Source organism: Sturnus vulgaris, chromosome 6 (genome assembly GCF_052056855.1).
Source record: "Sturnus vulgaris isolate bStuVul1 chromosome 6, bStuVul1.hap1, whole genome shotgun sequence".
Taxonomy (NCBI): Eukaryota; Metazoa; Chordata; class Aves; order Passeriformes; family Sturnidae; genus Sturnus; species Sturnus vulgaris.
In genome coordinates this window covers 10,447,222-10,459,484 of record NC_142248.1, presented here as the reverse complement: position 1 = coordinate 10,459,484, position 12,263 = coordinate 10,447,222, and positions in this window count along the sequence as shown.

Sequence of the window (12,263 nt, the reverse complement as noted above, 5' to 3'; positions counted from 1 at the left end):
CCTTTGTTTTTAAGGAGTATTTTGCTAGAAAAATTTTGGCTAATATTATGTAAAGCTTTGCTACTACTATTTTCATTTTATCCTACTAATAGTTGATCCTCAACTTTCTAAAACATTCCACATTTCTGTGACTTCCCCAATTTATCTGCATTTAACATTTCCATGTAGAAAAATAATGAGGTGCAGATAAAAAGGACCCTTTTTTCTTTAACTGATCAGAGGATGAAGTTCAGAAGTCCTCATTAGTTTGTTGTATCTTTAACCAGAGCTCCTCCAGTACAGTTCCAAGCAACCTCTCTGTCTATTCAAGATCAGGCTCAAAAGAGAGACAGAAGGAGTCACAGGAGCATACTTCTGCTGCTACACATCACAAAACGACAGAGGAGAGAACAGAAGTTGTTAGGCAGTAGAAGCAAGAGAACAAGACCAGATCACTGTGGAGAGCCTGCAGCTGGGTCACTCCAGGTGTGCAGCAAGCAGAGATGGGAGGGCCCTTTGAAGTTCTGCCATATGGTTTTGCATATTCATTCCATGGGAAAAAAACCTCCCTCAAATCAAGAGATTAATCCCATGGTTTAATTAGTTTTCCTGACTGCCAGAAACAACTGGGTATTTTTCAAGGCTAATTTATAGACCAAAGTCTTGTATCACTGATAACACATTATCATGAGTTGTCTCATAGATGCAAATTTCCTTTTTGATGCTGCTTGTCTATATTATCTGCTTTGATATTCTACCAGAATAATGTTCAGGTCTTGGTTTCATTATCTATCCAAATAATTTGACTACACAGCTGTGACTTGCTTTACTTCTCCCATATGCCTTTTCTTACATTGCATTTAACAGTTCTCATTCTTAGCCACACTGTCCTTGATCTGCCACATATTTTATCACTGCTATTTGTTAGAAATTTTAATATTTTATTTACCACATTTTTGGGGATGCTTACTTAGTTTCACCTTTATTCCATGACAGAGAATGGGCACTTCTTTCACCACGTAATCCAAATCGCTCTCGGCAAAACGTTAAATGACAAAGTTAGAAAAAGCAAACACCTGTAGGTATTTAAGTAGAGGGTTTTTACCTAGTTCTGTATCAGTAACAGGTGTCATCACAAGCATTAAGTATAGTATGTCCTATGTGTTTTCCATAATGAGAAACTACAGAGGCATTTTCCCTGGCTAAAGCATTTGAGTGAATGAACCTGTGAAGCGTTCCCTTCCTTTAAAGGGAAACAAAATTCACAAGGGTGAATGGCCATGTGATCATCTAAGCATCCAGTGGAATATCACATTAAAGCTCAGTTCCTCAGCTATTAACTCAAAGGTTATGCAGGCAATTTCTAGTGAACAGTTGACATAACTCAACCGTGTGTTCACCTTAGGAAGCTTATTACTTTTGAGGAGGAATTACAGATATTTCTACATGTTTAAAGAGGCCAGCTGTTCTTATTACTACATTAAAAATCCTAATTTTTAAAGTAACAATTATAGAAAGCATCACACTTACTACATGACAACTCTTTTTAAGGCTGTTTTGAGCAACTCAGCATTTAGGGAGAAGCCAGATTCTGTGGAAGAGCATTTTAAAATAACTTTGTAGCCATTAAATGAAACTATCATACTACACTATAATGGGCTGAAAAGTGTCAAACAATAAAAACATACACAGAACTTCTTTGTGTATAAAATAATGATATTTAAGAGTTAACTGTTTACAGATATTGTGTCTTTCAGGATGCTAGGATTAGTGAAAGCATGCAATTCATGCCTCATTAACTGATTGAGAGAGGAAAATGAGCTTTCCTGCTTTTGAGTTGGCACTCAGTTAATCAGTTTAGAATAATTAAATCATTGACCTTGATCAAGTGCAAAAAGTGTTTTGCCTTTTGCAGAAAAGGTCAAAATCACAAAAATAAGATTTAAATCTGGTCCCTGGTCCTTACTTAGTCCCAGTTACTAGGCAGCAAAAGCAACCATTCATAGAAGAGATTTTGAGCAAAGCACACACTTGATAAACAAAAACCTTTGAATGTTAGTTTTAATATAAGTGGTCAATTGAGGTGTATGTTACAGCACTTTATTCCACTGTATATATTGACGTATTTCCACATTTTAGGTATGTTTTTATTTAAAAGAAAGATTTATCCTTTAAAAGAAAAAAATCACCGGTGTCAGTACTTAACTAGTATATGTGCAGATCTGTTCCTTCCACAGCAGTGTGATCTCTGCTATTTTACCACCACTTATCTTTTACCCTTCCAGTGTCAGAACGAGACCATAATGTTAGAAAGGAGATGTGCAACTTGAAAGATTTTGCACTGGAGATAATTCCAGGGGTCAGTGAGCCTTAACCCCAGATGATACCTAGTGACAAGAACCAGCTGAAGCATTTACAGCACAGGCGGTTTTCTCTGATTTGCAGTAGCTGTAGGCTGAAGAGAACTTTATTGTAGCTTTTGAACTTGATGCATGGGGAAAGTTGGGTTCCTGGAGACAAGCTACACAGGTTGTTTTCAGTGTTTGAGTATCTACATACCCAAGGACTGAGCCGGATGGGACTGGATGGTCTATAGCTTCCCTAGTTCTGATAAAACCTAATCTGAAACCAGTTCCAACTGCAAACATCACACTAAAGCATTGTCTTATGTTCAGACACATAACAGAAGTCCTGATTTAATGCTGCTCTCTAGTGGTTTGCCATTTGTGCAAGTGGGACACATTTCCAGAAACAGTCAGGAATGCACCACCAGCACTAATAGTCTGTTTGCTCCTTTGATCCCTTTCTCAGCAAGGACCACTAACTGTTTTCTGCAGAAAATGCTTAGAGGCATGAAGAGTCTGTCCTGTAAGCTGTGCTGACAAGTGATGCATCAGTTTTAGCCTTAACCATCTCAAATTTTTGGTTTAGATTTTGCAGCTTGTGACTGCAGTACACACCTCCTCCCGATACTTACAGATTATACATACAAATGCCACAATGTGTTTCTGAGGTGCTTTGATGGCCCATTAGGAAAATGGGCCATTTAACTGCGCTATTTTCTCTAAAAGATTCTCAAATCTCAAGATTTGTTTTATTGATGAGTTCTCCTAGGAGTTTTTACTGCAGAACCCAAATAATCCTCCTATTCTGTTCTAGCTCCACTTCAACTACACAGCATAGGTCATTACCCCTTTCCTGATTTCCCTTGAAAGAGAACCAAGACAAATGGGCCAGAAGGGAACAGCCAGAAAAGGGCTACTCTGTAAGGGGGGCTCCCTAGGAGCTGTGGCTACAGGAGTCTCTCAGTATCTCAGCACAGCCTGTTTGATATGAATTGCATCCAGAAGCTGAAGGCAGAGACAAGACTAAAGACAAGGACACAACAAAGCTCCAGAGTCCAGGAAAGAGACCAAGACTAGGCCAAAGACACGGTATGGAGGAAATGCAATTGCTCATCCTGGATCCTTTTTAAAGTTTGATTGCACTTTCCTGTAGCTCTGGCACTGTGGTGATTTAAGCAGCTCTTACTGAGCTCACTCAGCAGCTGAGCAGTTTCATGTGTGAGCTGCCTCTCAACTCCTGGGTGAGCATCATCTGCTCCTAGTAAGTTGTTACTGTTTACTGCACTGATTTGTGCTAAAACCCCTTCTTTCAGCAGTGATATTTTCTCTGAGACATTCTTCCTAAACATGAGATTTCCTCAGATCAGCTCCTATAAGGAATGTTTTATCCCTGTTCTGCTCTGTAGCACATCAACCTAAGGGATGCACAGCTTTGCTGTTGTAACCTTATCTTCTCCTTTACTATTTGCTTATGTACTGATTTAATCAACTTTGATTGATTTTTTTTTTTAAATTCTCATTTAACCCATGTTATATGATGCCATTTGTCAGAATTTCCACTGCTTTTTCTTTTCACTATTCAGATCTTCCATTCTTTATTTCTGGTGCTTCCTGTGTATAAGCATGATTGTTGTATTTTTACAATGTCTAGTGCACATCTTATTTCCATTTCAGATAATGATATTTTCTTGCCATTTAAAAGTTTTTATTCTTTTAGTTGCTCCTTTTGTCTAACTTCTTTTTCGGAATCTTTTTAAAGGTTCATATTACAAGTGTGCATTTTTCAGGTCTTTCTCTGCAACTAGAATTTGGACTTTATGAAAACACAGAAACATATATACATGTACATGCATTTCCACAGCAGCTTTCAGGACAAGAAAGAAAAATGGTTTCATCCACAAAAGATAATTTTCAGATTAAATCCCTTACTAGATAAGCACGGAGCACCTGGGAGAAAGCAAACATTTCTTTCATAGATCTGTCAGGTTGCTACTTCAAAAATGCAATAGGTTCAGTTTCTCTGAGTATTTGTGGAGACAGAACATATTTTGGGACCACACTGCTAGGCTAAAAAAATGTACAAGCAGATAATAATGTTCAGAACTTTCTTAGCATGTCTCATTCAAATTATTATGAAACTGTATTAAAATATTACACTGAAAAATGGAGTGAGTAGCTGCATTTCATCAATAAATAAATTTGGATGCTGACTCCTGGAAAAGCATATCCAGGATCTCTCAGTAGCAGAATGAGAACTGAGCCCCGTGTCCTCACTCTCTATGTGGATTGCTACACATTCCTGACAGGCATTATTCGGCAAAGGAACAAAGCCTCCAGTTTTCAAGCATTCTCTTGTAAGCACTAACAAATCATCTGGGTGCTATCACCTGATTTCTACACAGAAATTAAGGTCAAACCTGAAACAGAGAAATCTGAGAACCTGCTGTTGCTTAGTGCTGGTTGATATTTAAGTCAGATATTCTAGATGCCAATGTTCTACTAGGAAAAAAAATTAAAATACAGTTGGTCACTCTCTTTCTCCTGGAGACTTAAAAGGAGCTGAAACTACTATATAAGGGTACATTGCTGTGTCTGTCAGCTGAAGAACCGGGTACCTCATGAACAGTAAAATTAAAACGAGGAAAGAAGGAAGAGAAAAAATAAGGTGACAGAATCTGAGTCCGTTGTATCTGAACCTGTGCTTTCTGACAGCTGTGGGATTTGCCACAGCATTTTATGCATTTCTGCTATGCAAACTTAGCACTCTCCCTGCTGTAGTGGAGAGCTGCGACCTTTAGCATTTTGCTTTTTAAGTAGTTCATGTATTTTTCAATGGTTATTAGAATCAATATAACTTGTGCTTTTATCTCCAGGGCAATGCTGGTATCCTATCTCCATAGTAGCTCTACAATAGGCAAACTGAGGTCAATTTTTTTCCTTTTAGAGGTATAATTATCAAGGCACAGCCCATTAGTGGAGAACAGTATGAAGGAGATGAAAGTTCCCTTTCATGGCAATAATGGTCCCACCACATTTCACTAGGCTCAGAAAAAGGATTAACTGTACGTGCTAATCCCTTCTTTTTATGCATGCATAAAAGCATAAGTGCATAAAGGCAGAAGCACAGAGTTTTGCATAGGGGCAGTGTCTCTTGCAAGCACCTAAGCAAACAAACACTAACAAATATTTGCTCTGCAAAGGGTTTTTTAAGAGTGTATGAAATTTGTAACAGGTATTTAAACAATCTGTGCAAAATACTTCTTGTGTGGTTTTGTGGTTAATCTCCCTCCCCCACCCCCTCTAGTTCACTGCTGTGAATTGGGTCTGAGATGGAAACTAGATTCCTGTCAAAATCATGGCTATGTATTGTATCATCAGCTCTGAAGCATTGCTGTCACCCACTTTGTGTGCAACTCCAATTAAATATGCAGAAATACATGAAAGTGCATCCTTTGACTAATGTACTGCCAGGCATTTTTAAAATATGTGTGCTCTCATCATTCCTGTTCATACAGCATCCCCAGTGCATGGTTTAATTCATGGTAAATTACTCCCTCTTTCATGCAGCTTTTGCTTCAAGTAATTATCTGCAAGCCTCTGTTCTTACTAAAGTGAGGCCAGCACCTACAGAATGAAAGGCAGTCCTCTGGAGTTCATTAATCATCTGAAGACTGAGACTTTCTCTAACCCTAATTCAAAAGAACAGAGTCAGTCACCTGTGGCAGCTTGCAATATCTGTATTGGCTATAAACTACAAAAACTACCCATGGATTGCATATTACACCAAATAAGGGAACGTGTAACCCTATTCTTTATTACTAGTTATTCTGGGATTGCATATAGTTGGTTTGAAGTGTTCAACACCCTAGATACCATTCCAGGTGCTGACATCTGCCCTAGCCTGACATGATAGGCAGGTTGAACACGGACCTACCTCCGTGGATGCTGTCTGCAGGATTTTTTAGAAATTGTTTTGCCTAGTGATTGGGCTTTCCTGTCAATGTGGATTGTCAGCTGGTCTTGGTGGAAACTTGTTTTGAGCAGAAGCTGTTGAATGTGGGTATTTTTTAAAGCAACACAAAGTGTGCCTGTGTGAGAAGTGAAGCATCTCTGGCAGTTACTGTGTCAATGTGGTGATGCTGTCATTTTTCTTTTTGCTATAGATTCCCAAGGTAGTTGGTCTCTGCCTGTTTCCTAGTGTTGCAGTTCAACAACACTGTCTCCAGTGGGTGTCTTGGAACATTAATATGGATCTAATGCAAGGCAGTGAGTGGATGCTTTGTGGATCAGTGGTCAGGTTGGAAAGATGAGCTGGGAGAGGGAGTAAGAGGGCAGGACAGGGACAGTTGGCTAAAGCTGCAGTGGACAAACAGATCTGCACTTAGTTACAGCCCAAAGTACACCAGTAGATCTTAGGAAAGTTCACACAGTGCCCAGCAGAGAAACAAACCACTGGTGTTAATCTCTCAAAGAACCGGGGAAAGGAAAATTCCACTCACTCAAAAGAAACACAGAGACTCAGCAGAAGGTTAACCAAGTCAGTATTTCATTATGACTTAATACTGTGAGGTACAATTTATGCTGGAATAAAAGTGTATCTCAGTTCAGTGCCACTAATATTCTTTCTGGACCACAGATTTTAGGCTTGAAGGCAGCTAGTGGATTTTTCATCCCTGTTGTAAACATTGAGAAGAAACTTTACCCTGGAGAGGGGAGATCACACAATGGATGATAAATTCATTAGAGGATGTTGGCCAGAAGCACAGGTTATAGGAAACACCATAACTCTGCAAGCATTATCATGTCAGTGTCTCCTTCCTGTAAAAGAATTTACTTTCTGTGTAGATGTAAAAAAACCCGAAACTTGAACAGGTAAAAAATACCCTGTAAAGAGAGAAACCATCATATGAATGTCATTGTTCATGATAGGGATGAATTATTATCAAGAGCCTTGTTCTGACATCCTGAGAAAAAATCACTGGTGATTCCAAATGTCAGCAGAATCTACTAGCAGAGCTTTTGCTGTCTGTACAGTTCCAAGTCTTTGGCATAAGTTCAAAGTAAAAATTAATCTGAAAATTCCTGAGATCTGGGAAGCCCATATGTGAATCTAGTTCTGTATCCTGGCATTTAGGCAGAAACAGTTTTCTATTGCAAGACTTTGAAGCCTACATAAAAATTAAATTGCCTTCGTGGTCTACAACTAAAGGCATATGAAATATAGCAGCTTTGTTTAAGTGAAGCTAAAAGTTCAGACTTGCTAATTTCAGTTTTTTTCCCCTCATTGAAATTATCAAAACTTGCTTTTATTGCCAAACACATGGCTTTTGATGAAATGCAGCTTTCAGTCACTTTTTAGCCTGGATTTTGCAATTAATCTCATTTGAATTTTAATTTTGGAAACCTATAAATATAGATGCTTTCACAGTTTATTTGGTATGAAGTGATTTTGTATCTTTTTAGTTCATTCAAAGTTAACCATATACTACATGAATAAGCTGTCTACCTTTATTATATTTTAAAGCTAAACTGAAATGAGTATCTTCTTCATTATGAAAAAACATGAATTCTAATTAAGAAGAATTTTGTCTTCAGACAAAATAAAATTCTTGACCAGTTTGAGAGCTAAATATATGGGGCATCTGATGTATTCGTATTGTACTGAAACAAAAGAAAAATCCTATGGAAATTAGTGAGAATTTTGTATGACCTCAATGATGAAGTCCTAAATTTAATATCTGAATGCTCCTATAACTATTATATAACAAGCAGGAGGTGCAACCATTAGAGCTATGCTTCTATAACCGTTCTTCTTTATCATTTATGCCATCCTTGCAGTCTGTAGTATTTTCTACCTAGTGTTTGCAGGGATGTGCATGATACAAGATGTAGGTGAAAAATCAGGCTGTAAGAATGCTTTGTCACCAACAATATGCCCATTCTATATACAACCCATCTTTGTACCAAATCTCACTAGAAGATGCTATCACTGTTGGTGGAAGTGCTTTGTCCATTTAATAGAAGCCTCATGAAACACCTCCTGCCATAATGAAACAGAAACCCATTCTTTCTTGGTGCTCTGAGAACAAGCAGACCATGTCTATGGTTCAGTGACTCCTCATATCATCTTCAGTGTATTTATTTTCTTGTCATGTAACAGGTTGGGAGAGGCTGTGTCACAGGCATTAAATAGCACGCCTCATTTAACAATGGTTTTTCAAAGAACTGTAAGGAAACACAACAAAGAACGAAAAATAGTGATACAATAAGCCAAGCTGATGTTTCGAGTTCAGGATTTTATACAACTGAGCAAAAAGTATTTGCATTCAGAGAAGTGGGCAGACTGATTACAGGTCTACAAGGTAATGGGTAAGTGCACGATCTGTGCAAAAGGATCTTTATTAGAGATTTGAAATTGATTTTATATAAGAACTTTCCCAATAAGAGGGATATATGGTCACAAAATGTGCCTGATACATGGGAAGTGTAACACATTATTATTTTATCACGTAAACATCAAAATCTCTTCCTTCCATGGGCAGGACCCAGATGTTATATGCACAAAGCAGTATGTCAAATCCAGCTATAACTAATTTCAGAAACTATTAATAAATCTCCTATTGATACCATCCCCTAATAATTCAGGAATGTGCTGACTACTTGTCTACACTTAATTCCATTCCTTTTCTTGATACCTCTCCTGTTTCCTGATAAAAAGACTGCCCAGGGGGAATTGTAACTTATCTTTATTTCATGCAACACCGAGCCATTCTTTTGTACATTCTTTGTACACTTTGCACCAAATGCTAAAATGCTGTGTGAAACACTGAAATTTGCACAGGGGAAAAAGCCCCTGCTGCATATGAGCTTCTGGCATGCCAAATTCTTCAGCTTGAGTACCTTGAGCCCTTCACAGGACAGGGCAGGTGGACACCTATGGACCTCTAAATGCTCCTTTCCACAAATATGACTCCAATGATGCAGCCAAATCACAAGACTGTCTATGCTTTTCTTGTTATACCATTAGGATTTAAGGGTGTTTTTAAATGAATAGGAACTCCTTAAAAGGAGTCAGTTCCTGAATTAGGCTGTTAACCAGTCCGGGATGTAGGAAGCTAAGTGATGCTCCGTGCTCTGCCACATGATTTTGTGCCATCTGATACCTTGTTCAGATTCAGTGTGGGATGGTACTTAGGCTGTAGACTGCTGTAGGTGTATAGCTTCCTTTGGTTTAGTTACCTCTGTGCCTTCAGCTGAACTTCCTGCCAGAGAGAATTCTATTAATTCTCTGCTGGAGTTGCAATCTCTCCAATGTGCAGCTACCCAGTGCAGCCAGTACCTCCCTACCTTGCAGGGGTGCTGTAGAGGTGAAGTTAGGAAAGAGAATCAAATGCTGCTGTGCTGACAGCTATAGAGGCCTGTAAGGCATACAAAGTAAGGGTACATCTCTCAATACATGAGTCCTTCACCAAGATGTAGCGTGAGGAAAAACAATGCTTTATGTGTTTGAAAAGTTGTGGCTAATTTGTTTGTTGGGTTTCTCTGGGATGCTTGAAAAGGCCAATGGCAAATTTATTTTCTCAAGGTAAGGGAAATTTTTTTCGTCTGAACAGAGATGTCTGGAGGAGTTGTAAAAGCTCCAGTCATTACTAACCAGCAGCTTCATTGTCTGGAAATAATTGCATTTCTAGCAGGACTCTTTAACACATGAGCCAACTACTGCCACCATACTGTTCCAATGAATTACTGTGTATTATTTTCCTGTCTTACTCCACCTGGCACTTGCATTTCTTTTTGCTGCATTATGCTTTTTAACAGCAGGCAATGATAAGGCTGCTCAAATGTCACACAGAGCAAGAATATGACTTCAGAAATTAGGGATGAAAAAATGGAGGTAAACAGGTAACAAAGCAGGGCCATTCCCCTTGATGATGCCAGCCACCTGCACTCAGGTGAAATTGAACCTTGCAGCAGTCTGATCTAGTATCAATTATCTGTTTTAATGTTTCTGTCCACCTGAGTACTTTAAAACAATCATTAGTTATCTCAGTCTTTGCGAATCTGTCTAAGGAAAAGTTCTATCATTGTAGGGGTGTGATTTGGGTCTTCAGTTGTTGATCAGGTTCTTATCTCTGATCCAGTGTGTGGTTATCAGCATAGGGAAAAAGCCCTGAAATCTCATCTCCTAAAGTTAGTAAACATGACAGGGAGAAGCTGATAGTAATTTTGCACCTGAGGAGTGGATTTCTTAGGCTACATAGAAAAAAATATACCTGAATATCATTCTTACACACACAAACACTCACTTTTATAAAGATGGTAATCTTTATAAAACTGTCTTTCTTTTTCTAATAAGTAGTTTGGGAATGTACTGTGACCAAATCTGAAAGTAAAAATTTTTTTTTTTACTGACTTCAACACCTTGAAGAAAATTATAAATGATCAATGCTTTAATTAAGATGTTTGAGATTCCAATCTTCACTGAAAATTCTAGGTAGGCAAATGTCTCCAGTTGGTCCATACTTCTTGAAGGCTGGGAGGGGAATTTCTTCATGAAAAGACATCACTTTTAATTTGCTAACAGTGGAGTCTATGGAAGTATATACATTTATTTTGCTTCAGTAGAGACACACTTGTGAGGTGACTCCCACCAGAGCAGAACTGGAGTGCATTAAAAGGACTAAATACTTTTGGATGAAACTAAGTAATAATTTTGGTGCTGCTGAAATAGTTTCAGGAATAAAGTACTTTCTGCACTTAGCACAAAGTAAACAAATTGATTTCTCATTCTTTGCTGCCCCGTCCTCATCCCCTATTTGTCTATCATCCAGAATATTCTGATTTTTCAGCTGGAACATTCTTTAAATGTTCTGCAGACATTGCAAACATTACAACCTAAAGTTAACTTATTTAAAAGATTGCACTTCAATCTATTTTATTTTATGGGCTTAGGAACTTGCTGAAAAAAAATTTATGTTCATCTGAAATTCACTGTTTTAAATGGAGAAAGTTGCATTTTGAACTTCACCAGAGTGAATTATATAACCCGATGAGGGTAAAGATATTTTTCTCTTTAACCCTTTATACTTTAGGAAATATTATTTTATTGTTAATCAGGCTATAATTTACATGTTAAACTCAACACAAACTTTATATGATCTTCTTTCTACCCATCAAATATGGATTTGCATGACACAAATATAATTCTACAAATACTATTGACAAGATTATTTGATTTTTTTTTTTAAGGAAGGACTTACATTTTGATTATTACAGTTAGTTTTATATATCTACTATAAAGGCTAGTATCTCACATTCATGTTGTAGGTGTGCTTCTATATGCACACACATATATGTGCAGATCTGTAGAAATTAGTGTGGTATGTGAAATCTTCGCTGAATTCACTGCCTTCCACTACTGCTCTTCTGAGAAGATTCACAGGCTTGAAGTATCTTTATATGTGCATAAGAAATTATAAATTCTGCTATGAGAGTCTGTGCCAGGAAAGGGCTGCAGAATACTTCCTCTAAGAAGTGATGCAGATAATTATGTAAGGCATGGACGTGTTGTGAAAAGCAAAGGAAATGAATTTTTTTAATTGTCAGCCCACGTGAGGTGAGGGAATTACTTTGGTGTCTTTCAAGAGTTTCCTTTTAACTGAAAAATGGAAACCAGTCGTATGGTACCACTCCAAGGAGGTTCTGCAATTAGAAATGACAGTGTGGGACAAACAAAAAATTAACTGTGCACTGAGAGAAGGTATTCCTAGACTATGAGCAATGTAATTGTTCCTTTTATGGTTTCTGACTAAATAGGGTCCACTGTATTCCAGAATGCCTTAAAAGACATATGGTTGCCTAGGGCACTTCTTTCTAAAAGAAACATTTCTAAGTCAAGAAGTTAAAAAAAGGAACAAAAGCAGACTTTCCTCTTTTGGA